Here is a 15037-nt window from a genome sequence, read left to right as displayed (position 1 = left end):
CCCATATCACACATCTCACCCTTAACCTTCTGCAGATTTCAATGAACTATTACACTAAATATCACAGATCGTCCCCTTAATCTTCTCCAGATTTCAGTGAAATGTGGCACCCTATATCACACATCTCCCCCTTAAACTCCTCCAGATTGTATTGATCAATGACACTCCATATCTCACAGCTCCCCCTTATTCTTGACCAGATGTCATTGAACTATGACACTCCGTATCACACATCTCCTGCTTAATCTTCTCCAAATTGCATTGAACTATGACACTCCACATCACACATCTGCCACTTAATCTTCACATTACATTGAACTATGACACCCCCTATCACACATCTATTCCTTAATCTACTTCAGATTGCAATGAACAATAAGACAATATATCATACATCTCCCCCTTAATCTCTCCACATTGCGCTGAACTATGACACCCCTAATATTACTCATCTCCCCCTTAATCTTCTCCAGATTGTATTGAGCTATGACACCCCATATGACACATCTCCCCCTTAATCTTCTGCAGATTGCATTGAACTATGATAATCCATATCACACATCTCCCCCTTAATCTTCTCCAGATTGCATTAATCTATTAAACCACATATTGCACATCCCCCTATTAATCCTCTCCAGATTGCATTGAACTATGGCACTCCATATCACACATCTCACCAATAATCTGCTGCAGATTGCATCGAATTATAACAATCCGTATCACAGATCTCACCCTTAATCTTCGCCAGATTGCATTGAACTATGACGCCCAATATAACACATCTTCCCTTATTCATCTTCCGATTGCATTGAAGTATGAAAAACCATAACACACATCTCACCCTCAATCTTCTCCAGATTGAATTGAACTATGACACTGCATATCACACATCGCTCGGTAAATCTTCTGCAGATTGCTTTGAACTATGACACCCCATATGATACAACTCCCCCTTAATCTTCTCCAGATTGCATTAAACTATAAAACGCCATTTTGCACATCCCCCCATCAACCTTCTCCATTTTGCATTGAACAATGGCACTCCATATCACACATCTCCCCCATAATCTTCTGCAGATTGCATTGAACTCTGACACCCCATATCACACATCTCACCCTTAATCTTCTGCAGATTGCATCGAACTATGATACCCCATATCACACATCTCACCCTTAATCTTCTCCAGATTGCAATAAACTATAAAACCACATATCGCACATCCCCCCGTTAATCTTCCCCTGATTGCATTGAACGATTACACCCAATATGATACATCTCCCCCTTTATCTTTTCCAGATTGCATTAAACTATAAAACGCCATATTGCACATCCCCCCATCAATCTTCTCCATTTTGCATTGAACTATGGCACTCCATATCACACATCTCCCCCATAATCTTCTGCAGATTGCAATGAACTTTGACACCCCATATCACACATCTCACGCTTAATCTTCTGCAGATTGCATCGAACTATCACACCCCATACCACACATCTCACCCTTAATCTTCTGCAGATTGCATCGAATTATGACAATCCGTATCACACATCTCACCCTTAATCTTCGCCAGATTGCATTGACCTATGACACCTCATATAACACATCTCCCCCTTATTCATCTTCCGATTGCATTAAAGTATGAAACTCCATATCACACATCTCACCCTCAATCTTCTCCAGATTGCATTGAACTATGACACTCCATATCACACATCGAACGCTTAATCTTCTGCAGATTGCTTTGAACTAGGACACCCCCATATGATACATCTCACCCTTCATCTTCTCCAGATGGCATTGAACGATGACACCCCATATGATGCATCTCCCCCTTAATCTTCTCCAGATTGCATTAAACTATAAAAAACCATATTGCACATCGCCCCATCAATCTTCTCCATTTTGCATTGAAATATGGCTCTCCATATCACACATCTCCCCCATAATCTTCTGCAGATTGCATTGACTTTGACACCCCATATCACAAATCTCACCCTTAATCTTCTGCAGATTGCATCGAACTATGACACCCTCCTCTGCAGATTGCATGAACTATGACACCCATATCACACATCTCACCTTAACCTTCTGCAGATTGCATTGAACTATTACACTCTATATCACAGATCGTCCCTTAATCTTCTCCAGATTTCAGTGAAATATGGCACCCCATATCACACATCTCCCCCTTAAACTCCTCCAGATTGTATTGAACGATCACCCCATATCACACATCTCCCCGTTATTCTTGACAAGATTGCACTGAACTATGACACTACGTATCACAAATTTCCCCCTTAATCTTCTTCAGATTGCATTGAACTATGACACTCCATATCACAAATCTGCCCCTTAATCTTCAGATTGCATTGAACTATGGCACACCGTATGACACATCTCTCCCTTAATCTTCTCCAGATTGCATTAAACTATGAAACCCCATATCGCACCTCCCCCAATTAATCTTCTGCAGATTGCATTGAACTATGGCACTCCGTATCACACATCTCACCCTTAATCGTTTCCAGATTGCACCGAATTATGAAAATCCGTTCACACATCTCACCCTTAATCTTCGCCAGATTGCATTGAACTATGACACCCCATATAACACATCTCCCCCTTATTCATCTTCCGATTGCATTGAAGTATGAAACTCCATATCACACATCTCCCCATCAATCTTCTCCAGATTGCATTGAACTATGACACTCCATATCACACATCTCCCCCTTAATCGTCTCCAGATTTCATTGAACTATGACACTCCATATCACACATCTCCCCTTTAATCTTCTGCAGATTGCTTTGAACTATGACACCCCATATGATACATCTCCCCTTAATCTTCTCCAGAATGCATTAAACTATGAAACACGATATCGCACATCCCCCCATTAATGTTCTCCAGTTTGCATTGAACTATGACACGCCATATCACATCTCCCCCATAATCTTGTGCAGATTGCATTGAATTATGGCACCCCATATCACACATCTCACCCCTAATCTTCTGCAGATTGCATCGAACTATGACACCCCATATCACACATCTCACCCTTAATTTCTGCAGATTGCATTGAACAATGACACCCCATATCACACATCTCACCCTTAACCTTCTGCAGATTTCAATGAACTATTACACTAAATATCACAGATCGTCCCCTTAATCTTCTCCAGATTTCAGTGAAATGTGGCACCCTATATCACACATCTCCCCCTTAAACTCCTCCAGATTGTATTGATCAATGACACTCCATATCTCACAGCTCCCCCTTATTCTTGACCAGATGTCATTGAACTATGACACTCCGTATCACACATCTCCTGCTCAATCTTCTCCAAATTGCATTGAACTATGACACTCCACATCACACATCTGCCACTTAATCTTCACATTACATTGAACTATGACACCCCCTATCACACATCTATTCCTTAATCTACTTCAGATTGCAATGAACAATAAGACAATATATCATACATCTCCCCCTTAATCTCTCCACATTGCGCTGAACTATGACACCCCTAATATTACTCATCTCCCCCTTAATCTTCTCCAGATTGTATTGAGCTATGACACCCCATATGACACATCTCCCCCTTAATCTTCTGCAGATTGCATTGAACTATGATAATCCATATCACACATCTCCCCCTTAATCTTCTCCAGATTGCATTAATCTATTAAACCACATATTGCACATCCCCCTATTAATCCTCTCCAGATTGCATTGAACTATGGCACTCCATATCACACATCTCACCAATAATCTGCTGCAGATTGCATCGAATTATAACAATCCGTATCACAGATCTCACCCTTAATCTTCGCCAGATTGCATTGAACTATGACGCCCAATATAACACATCTTCCCTTATTCATCTTCCGATTGCATTGAAGTATGAAAAACCATAACACACATCTCACCCTCAATCTTCTCCAGATTGAATTGAACTATGACACTGCATATCACACATCGCTCGGTAAATCTTCTGCAGATTGCTTTGAACTATGACACCCCATATGATACATCTCCCCTTAATCTTCTCCAGAATGCATTAAACTATGAAACACGATATCGCACATCCCCCCATTAATGTTCTCCAGTTTGCATTGAACAATGGCACTCCATATCCACATCTCCCCCATAATCTTCTGCAGATTGCATTGAAACTCTGACACCCCATATCACACATCTCACCCTTAATCTTCTGCAGATTGCATCGAACTATGATACCCCATATCACACATCTCACCCTTAATCTTCTCCAGATTGCAATAAACTATAAAACCACATATCGCACATCCCCCCGTTAATCTTCCCCTGATTGCATTGAACGATTACACCCAATATGATACATCTCCCCCTTTATCTTTTCCAGATTGCATTAAACTATAAAACGCCATATTGCACATCCCCCATCCAATCTTCTCCATTTTGCATTGAACTATGGCACTCCATATCACACATCTCCCCCATAATCTTCTGCAGATTGCAATGAACTTTGACACCCCATATCACACATCTCACGCTTAATCTTCTGCAGATTGCATCGAACTATCACACCCCATACCACACATCTCACCCTTAATCTTCTGCAGATTGCATCGAATTATGACAATCCGTATCACACATCTCACCCTTAATCTTCGCCAGATTGCATTGAACTATGACACCCCATATAACACATCTCCCTTTTATTCATCTTCCGATTGCATTGACGTATGAAACTCCATATCACACATCTCACCCTCAATCTTCTCCAGATTGCATTGAACTATGACAATCCATATAACACATCTCCGGCTTTATCTTCTGCCGATTCCATTGAACTATGACACTCCATAACACACATCGCCCGTTTAATATTCTGCAGATTGCTTTGAACTATGACACGCCATATGATACATCTCCCCCTTAATCTTGTAAAGATTGCATTGAACGATGACACCCCACATGATACATCTCCCCCTTAATCTTCTCCAGATTACATTAAACTATAAAACGCCATATTGCACATCCCCCCATCAATCTTCTCCATTTTGCATTGAACTATCGCACTCCATATCACACATCTCCCCCATAATCTTCTGCAGATTGCATTGAACTATGACAACCCATATCACACATCTCACCCTTAATCTTCTGCAGATTGCATCGAACTATGACACCCTGTACCACACATCTCACCCTTAATCCTCTGCAGATTGCATTGAACAATGACACCCCATATCACACATCTCACCCAGAACCTTCTGCTGATTGCAATGAACTATTACACTCTATATCACAGATCGTCCCCTTAATCTTCTCCAGATTTCAGTGAAATATGGGACCCCATAACACACATCTCCCCCTTAAACTCCTCCATATTGTATTGAACGATCACACCCCAAATCTCACAGGTCCCCCTTATTCTTGACAAGATTGCACTGAACTATGACACTCAGTATCACACATCTCCTGCTCAATCTTCGCCAAATTGCATTGAACTATGACACTCCACATCAAACATCTGCCCCTTAATCTTCAGATTGCATTGAACTATGATAATCCATATCACACATCTCCGCCTTAATCTTCTCCAGATTGCATTAAACTATTAAACCACATATCGCATATCCCCCCAATAATCCCCTCCAGATTGCATTGAACTATGGCACTCCATATCACACATCTCACCCATAATCTTCTCCAGATTGCACCGAATTATGAAAATCCGTTTCACATATCTCACCCTTAATCTCCGCCAGATTGCATTGAACTATGACACCCCATATAACACATCTCCCCCTTATTCATCTTCCGATTGCATTGAAGTATGAAACTCCATATCACACATCTCACCATCAATCTTCTCCAGATTGCAGTGAACTATGACACTCCATATCACACATCACCCGCTTAGTCCTCTGCAGATTCCATTGAACTATGACACTCCATATCACACATCGACCGCTTAATCTTCTGCAGATTGCTTTGAACTATGACACCCCATATGATACATCTCCCCCTTAATCTTCTCCAGATTGCATTAAACTATAAAACTCCATATTGCACATCCCCCCATCAATCTCCTCCATTTTACATTGAACTATGGCACTCCATATCACACATCTCCCCCATAATCTTCTGCAGATTGTATTGAAATATGACACCCCATATCACACATCTCACCCTTAATCTTCTGCAGATTGCATCGAACTATGACACCCCATATCACACATCTCACCCTTAATCTTCTGCAGATTGCATTGAACAATGACACCCCATATCACACATCTCACCCTTAACCTTCTGCAGATTGCAATGAACTATTAAACTCTATATCACAGATCGTCCCCTTAATCTTCTCCAGTTTTCAGTGAAATGTGGCAACCTATATCGCACATCTCCTCCTTAAACTCCTTCAGATTGTATTGATCGATGACACTTCATATCTCACAGCTCCCCCTTATTCTTGAACAGATTGCATTGAACTATGACACTCCGTACCATACATCTCCTGCTCAATCTTCTCCAAATTGCATTGAACTATGACACTCCACATCACACATCTGCCCCTTAATCTTCAGATTGCATTGAACTATGACACCCCGTATCACACATCTATTCCTCAATCTACTTCAGATTGCAATGAACAATGAGAAAACATATCATACATCTCCCCCTTAATCTCTCCACATTGCGTTGAACTATGACACCCCTAATATTACACATCTATCCCTTAATCTTCTCCAGATTGTATTGAACTATGACACCCCATATGACACATCTCCCCCTTAATCCTCTGCAGATTGCATTGAACTATGATAATCCATATCACCCATCTCACCCTTAATCTTCTCCAGATTGCACTAAACTATTAAACCACATATCGCACATCCCCCCATTAATCATCTCCAGATTACATTGAACTATGGCACGCCATATCACACATCTAACCCATAATCTGCTCCAGATTGCATCGAATTTTGACAATCCGTATCACAGATCTCAACCTTAATCTTCGCCAGCTTGCATTGAACTTTGACGCCCCATATAACACATCTCCCCCTTATTCATCATCCGATTGCATTGAAGTATGAAAAACCATATCACACATCTCACCCTCAATCTTCTCCAGATTGAATTGAACTATGAAACTCCATATCATACATCTCCCCCATAATCTTCAGCAGATTGCATTGAACTATGCCACCCCATATCACACATCTCACCCTTAATCTTCTGCACATTGCATCGAACTATGACATCCCATCCCACACATCTCACCCTTAATCTTCTGCAGATTGCATTGCACAATGACACCCCATATCACACATCTCAGCCTTAACCTCTGCAGATTGCAATGAACTATTATACTCTATATCACAGATCGTCCCCTTAATATTCTCCAGATTTCAGTGAAATATGGAACCCCGTATCACACATCTCCCCCTTAAACTCCTTCAGATTGTATTGAACGATGACACCCCATATCTCACAGCTCCCCCTTATTCTTGACCAGATTGCATTGAACTATGACACTCCGTATCACACATCTCCTTCTCAATCTTCTCCAAAATGCATTGAACTATGACAATCCACATCACACATCTGCCCCTTAATCTTCAGATTGCATTGAACTATGATAATCCATATCACACATCTCCGCCTTAATCTTCTCCAGATTGCATTAAACTATTAAACCACATATCGCATATCCCCCCATTAATCCTTTCCAGATTGCATTGAACTATGGCACTCCATATCACACATCTCACCCATAATCTTCTCCAGATTGCACCGAATTGTGACAATCTGTTTTACACATCTCACCCTTAATCTCCGCCAGATTGCATTGAACTATGACACCCCATATAACACATCTCCCCCTTATTCATCTTCCGATTGCATTGAAGTATGAAACTCCATATCACACATCTCACCCTCAATCTTCTCCAGATTGCATTGAACTATGACACTCCATATCACACATCACCCGCTTAGTCCTCTGCAGATTCCATTGAACTATGACACTCCATATCACACATCGACCGCTTAATCTTCTGCAGATTGCTTTGAACTATGACACCCCATATGATACATCTCCCCCTTAATCTTCTCCAGATTGCATTGAACGATGACACCCCATATGATACATCTCCCCCTTAATCTTCTCCAGATTGCATTAAACTATAAAACGCCATATTGCACATCCCCCAATCAATCTTCTCCATTTTACATTGAACTATGGCACTCCATATCACACATCTCCCCCATAATATTCTGCAGATTGCACTGAAATATGACACCCCATATCACACATCTCACCCTTAATCTTCTGCAGATTGCATCGAACTATGACACCCCATATCACACATCTCACCCTTAATCTTCTGCAGATTGCATTGAACAATGACACCCCATATCACACATCTCACCCTTAACCTTCTGCAGATTGCAATGAACTATTAAACTCTATATCACAGATCGTCCCCTTAATCTTCTCCAGTTTTCAGTGAAATGTGGCACCCTATATCGCACATCTCCCCCTTAAACTCCTTCAGATTGTATTGATCGATGACACTTCATATCTCACAGCTCCCCCTTATTCTTGAACAGATTGCATTGAACTATGACACTCCGTATCATACATCTCCTGCTCAATCTTCTCCAAATTGCATTGAACTATGACAAACAACATCACACATCTGCCCCTTAATCTTCAGATTGCATTGAACTATGACACCCCGTATCACACATCTATTCCTTAATCTACTTCAGATTGCAATGAACAATGAGAAAACATATCATACATCTCCCCCTTAATCTCTCCACGTTGCGTTGAACTATGACACCCCTAATATTACACATCTATCCCTTAATCTTCTCCAGATTGTATTGAACTATGACACCCCATATGACACATCTCCCCCTTAATCTTCTGCAGATTGCATTGAACTATGATAATCCATATCACACATCTCACCCTTAATTTTCTCCAGATTGCACTAAACTATTAAACCACATATCGCACATCCCCCCATTAATCATCTCCAGATTGCATTGAACTATGGCACTCCATATCACACATCTCACCCATCATCTGCTCCAGATTGCATCGAATTATGACAATCCGTATCACAGATCTCACCCTTAATCTTCGCCAGATTGCATTGAACTATGACGCCCCATATAACACATCTCCCCCTTATTCATCATCCGATTGCATTGAAGTATGAAAAACCATATCACACATCTCACCCTCAATCTTCTCCAGATTGAATTGAACTATGACACTCCATATCACACATCTCCCCCATAATCTTCAGCAGATTGCATTGAACTATGCCACCCCATATCACACATCTCACCCTTAATCTTCTGCACATTGCATCAAACTATGACATCCCATACCACACATCTCACCCTTAATCTTCTGCAGATTGCATTGAACAATGACACCCCATATCACACATCTCACCCTTAACCTCTGCAGATTGCAATGAACTATTACACTCTATATCACAGATCGTCCCCTTAATCTTCTCCAGATTTCAGTGAAATATGGCACCCCGTATCACACATCTCCCCCTTAAACTCCTTCAGATTGTATTGAACGATGACACCCCATATCTCAGAGCTCCCCCTTATTCTTGACCAGATTGCATTGAACTATGACACTCCGTATCACACATCTCCTTCTCAATCTTCTCCAAAATGCATTGAACTATGACAATCCACATCACACATCTGCCCCTTAATCTTCAGATTGCATTGAACTATGAAAATCCATATCACACATCTCCCCCTTAATCTTCTCCAGATTGCATTAAACTATTAATCCACATATTGCACATCCCCCCATTAATCCTCTCCAGATTGAGTTGAACTATGGCACTCCATATCACACATCTCACCCATAATCTTCTCCAGATTGCATTGAATTATGACAAACCTTATCACACATCTCAACCTTAATCTACGCCAGATTGCATTGAACTATGACACCCCATATCACACATCTCCCCCTTATGCATCTTCCGATTGCATTGAAGTATGAAGCTCCACATCACACATCTCACCCTCAATCTTCTCCAGATTGCATTGAACTATGACAACCCGTATCACACATATCCTGCTCAATCATTTCCAGATTGCATTGAACTATGTCACTTTACATCATACATCTCCCCCTTAATCTTCACAATATTGCATTGAACTATGCCACCCCATCGCACACATCTCACCCTTAAAGGTCTGCAGATTGAATTGAACAATGACACTCCATATCACAAATCTCCCCCTTCATCTTCTGCAGATTGCATTGAACTATCACACTTCATATCATACATCTCACCCATAATCTTCTGCAGATTGCACTGAACTATGAAAACTATATCACACATCTCCCCCTTAATTTTCTCCAGATTGCATTAAACTATGAAACCCCTTATCGCACATCTCACCCTTAATCGTCTACAGATTGTATTGAACAATGACACCCAATATGACAAATCAACGCTTAATCTTCTCCAGATTGCATTGAACTATGACATCCCATATGACACATCTCCCCCTTAATCTTCTCCTGATTACATTGAACTATGACACTCCATATCACACATCTCCCCTTAATATTCTCCAGATCGCACTAAACTATTAAACCAGAATAGGCACATCCCCACATTAATCTTCTCCAGATTGAATTGAAATTATGGCAATCCATATTACACATCTCCCCCATAATCTTCTCCAGATTGCATCGAATTATGACAATCCGTATCACACATCTCACAATTAATCTTCGCCAGATTTCATTGAACTATGACACCCCATGTAACACATCTCCCCCTTATTCATCTTCCAATTGCATTGAAGTATGAAACTCCATATCACACATCTCACCCGCAAACTTCTCCAGATTGCATTGTACTATGACACTCCATATCACACATCGCCCGCTTAATCTTCTGCAGATTGCTTTGAACTATGACACCCCATATGATACATCTCCCCCTTAATCTTCTCCAGATTGCATTAAACTATAAAACGCCATTTTGCACTTCCCCCCATCAATCTTCACCATTTTGCATTGAACTATGGCACTCCATATCACACATCTTCCCATAATCTTCTGCAGATTGCATTGAACTCTGACACCCCATATCACACATCTCACCCTTAATCTTCTGCAGATTGCATTGAACTATGACACCCCATATCACACATCTCACCTTTAATCTTCTGCAGATTACATTGAACAATGACACCCCATATCACACATCTCACCCTTAATCTTCTGCAGATTGCATTGAACAATGACACCCCATATCACACATCTCACCATTCACCTTCTGCAGATTGCATTGAACTGTGATAATCCATATCACGCAACTCCCCCTTAATCTTCTCCAGATTGCATTAAACTATTAAACCACATATCGCACATCCCCCCATTAATCCTCTATGGCACTCCATATCACACATCTCAAGAATAATCTTCTCTGCATTGCATTGAATTATGACAATCCGTATCACACATCTCACCCTTAATCTTCGCCAGATTGCATTGAACTATGACACCCCATATAACACATCTCCCTTTTATTCATCTTCCGATTGCATTGAAGTATGAAACTCCATATCACACATCTCACCCTCAAACTTCTCCAGATTGCATTGAAATATGACAATCCATATCACACATCTCTGGCTTTATCTTCTACAGATTCCATTGAACTATGACACTCCATATCACACATCGCCCGCTTAAGCTTCTGCAGATTGCTTTGAACTATGACACGCCATATGATACATCTCCCCCTTAATCTTCTCAAGATTGCATTGAACGATGACACCACATATGATACATCTCCCCCTTAATCTTCTACAGATTGCATTAAACAATAAAACACCATATTGCACATCCCCCCATCAATCTTCTCCATTTTGCATTGAACTATGGCACTCCATATCACACATCTCCCCCATAATCCTCTGCAGATTGCATTGAACTATGACACTCCATATCACACATCTCACCCTTAATCTACTACAGATTGCATTGAACTATGCCACCCTGTACCACACATCTCACCCTTAATCTTCTGCAGATTGCATTGAACAATGACAACCCATATCACACATCTCACCCTTAATCTTCTGCAGATTGCAATGAACTATTACACTCTATATCACAGATCGTCCCCTTAATCTTCTCCAGATTTCAGTGAAATATGGCACCTCATATCACACATCTCCCCCTTAAACTCCTCCAGATTGTATTGAACGATGACACCCCATATCTCACAGCTCCCCCTTATTCTTGACCAGATTGCATTGAACTATGACACTCCGTATACCACATCTCCTGCTAAATCTGCTCCAAATTGCATTGAACTATGACACTCCACATCACACATCTGCCCCTTAATCTTCAAATTGCATTGAACTATGATAATCCATATCACACATCTCCCCCTTAATCTTCTCCAGATTGCAGTAAACTATTAAACCACATATCGAACATCCCCCCATTAATCCTCTCCACATTGCATTGAACTATGGCACTCCATATCACACATCTCACCCATAATCTTCTCCAGATTGCATCGAATTATCACAATCCGTATCACACATCTCAACCTTAATCTTCGCCAGATTGCATTGAACTATGACACCCCATATAACACATCTCCCCCTTATTCATCGTCCGGTTGCATTGCAGTATGAAACTCCATATCACACATCTCACCCTCAATCTTCTCCAGATTGCATTCAACTATGACACTCCATATCACACATCACCCGCTTAGTCCTCTGCAGATTCCATTGAACTATGACACTCCATATCACACATCGCCCGCTTAATCTTCTGCAGAATGCTTTGAACTATGACAACCCATATGATACATCTCCCCCTTAATCTTCTCCAGATTGCTTTGAACGATGACACCCCATATGATACATCTCCCCCTTAATCTTCTACAGATTGCATTAAACTATAAAACGCCATATTGCACATCCCCCCATCAATCTTCTCCATTTTGCTTTGAACTATGGCACTCCATATCACACATCGCCACCATAATCTTCTGCAGATTTCATTGAACTATGACACCCCATACCACACATCTCACCCTTAATCATCTGCAGATTGCATTGAACAATGACACCACATATCACACATCTGACCCTTAACCTTCTGCAGATTGGAATGAACTATTACACTCTATATTACATATCGTCCCCTTAATCTTCTCCAGATTTCAGTGAAATGTGGCACCCTATATCACACATCTCCCCCTTAAACTCCTCCAGTTTGTATTGAACGATGACTCCCCATATCTCACAGCTCCCCCTTATTCTTGACCAGATTGCATTGAACTATGACACTCCGTATCAAACATCTCCTGCTCAATCTTCTCCAAATTTCATTGAACTATGACACTCCACATCACACATCTGCCCCTTAATCTTCAAATTGCATTGAACTATGATAATCCATATCACACATCTCCCCCTTAATCTTCTCCAGATTGCATTAAACTATTGAACCACATATCGCACATCCCCCCATTAATCCTCTATGGCACTCCATATCACACATCTCAAGAATAATCTTCTCTAGATTGCATTGAATTATGACAATCCGTATCACACATCTCACCCTTAATCTTCATCAGATTGCATTGAACTATGACACCCCATATAACACATATCCCTCTTATTCATCTTCCGATTGCATTGAAGTATGAAAATCCATATCACACATCTCACCCTCAATCTTCTCCAGATTGCATTCAACTATGACACTCCATATCACACATCACCCGCTGAGTCCTCTGCAGATTCCATTGAACTATGACACTCCATATCACACATCGCCCGTTTAATCTTCTGCAGATTGCATTGAACTATGACACCCCATATGATACATCTCCCCCTTAATCTTCTCCAGATTGCATTAAACTATTAAACCACATAACGCACATCCCCCCATTAATCCTCTCCACATTGCATTGAACTTTGGCACTCCATATCACACATCTCACACATAATCTGCTCCAGATTGCATCGAATTATGACAATCCGTATCACACATCTCACCCTTAATCTTCGCCAGATTGCATTGAACTATGACACCACATATAACACATCTTCCCCTTATTCATCTTCCGATTGCATTGAAGTATGAAGCTCCATATCACACATCTCACCCTCAATCTACTCCAGATTGCATTGAACTATGACACTCCATATCACACATCTCCGGCTTAATCTTCTGCGGATTCCTTTGAACTATGACACTCCATATCACACATCGCCCGCTTAATCTTCTGCAGATTGCTTTGAACTGTGACACGCCATATGATACATCTCCCCCTGAATCTTCTCCAGATTGCATTGAACGATGACACCCCATATGATACATCTCGCCCGTAATCTTCTACAGATTGCATTAAACTATAAAACGCCATATTGCACATCCCCCCATCAATCTTCTCCATTTTGATTGAACTATGGCACTCCATATCACACATCTCCCCCATAATCTTCTGCAGATTGCATTGAACTATGACACCCCATATCACACATCTCACCCTTAATCTTCTGCACATTGCATTGAACAATGACACCACATATCACACATCTGACCCTTAACCTTCTGCAGATTGGAATGAACTATTACACTCTGTATTACATATCGTCCCCTTAATCTTCTCCAGATTTCAGTGAAATGTGGCACCCTATATCACACATCTCCCCCTTAAACTCCTCCAGTTTGTAATGAACGATGACTCCCCATATCTCACAGCTCCCCCTTATTCTTGACCAGATTGCATTGAACTATGACACTCCGTATCACACATCCCCTGCTCAATCTTCTCCAAATTGCATTGAACTATGACACTCCACATCACAAATCTGCCCCTTAATCTTCAGATTGCATTGAACTATGACACCCCGTATCACACATCTATTCCTTAATCTACTTCAGATTGCAATGAACAATGAGACAACATATCATACATCTCC

The sequence above is a fragment of the Carcharodon carcharias genome, assembly GCF_017639515.1.
Source record: "Carcharodon carcharias isolate sCarCar2 chromosome 29 unlocalized genomic scaffold, sCarCar2.pri SUPER_29_unloc_1, whole genome shotgun sequence".
Lineage (NCBI taxonomy): Eukaryota > Metazoa > Chordata > Chondrichthyes > Lamniformes > Lamnidae > Carcharodon > Carcharodon carcharias.
This window is presented reverse-complemented; position numbering follows the sequence as displayed.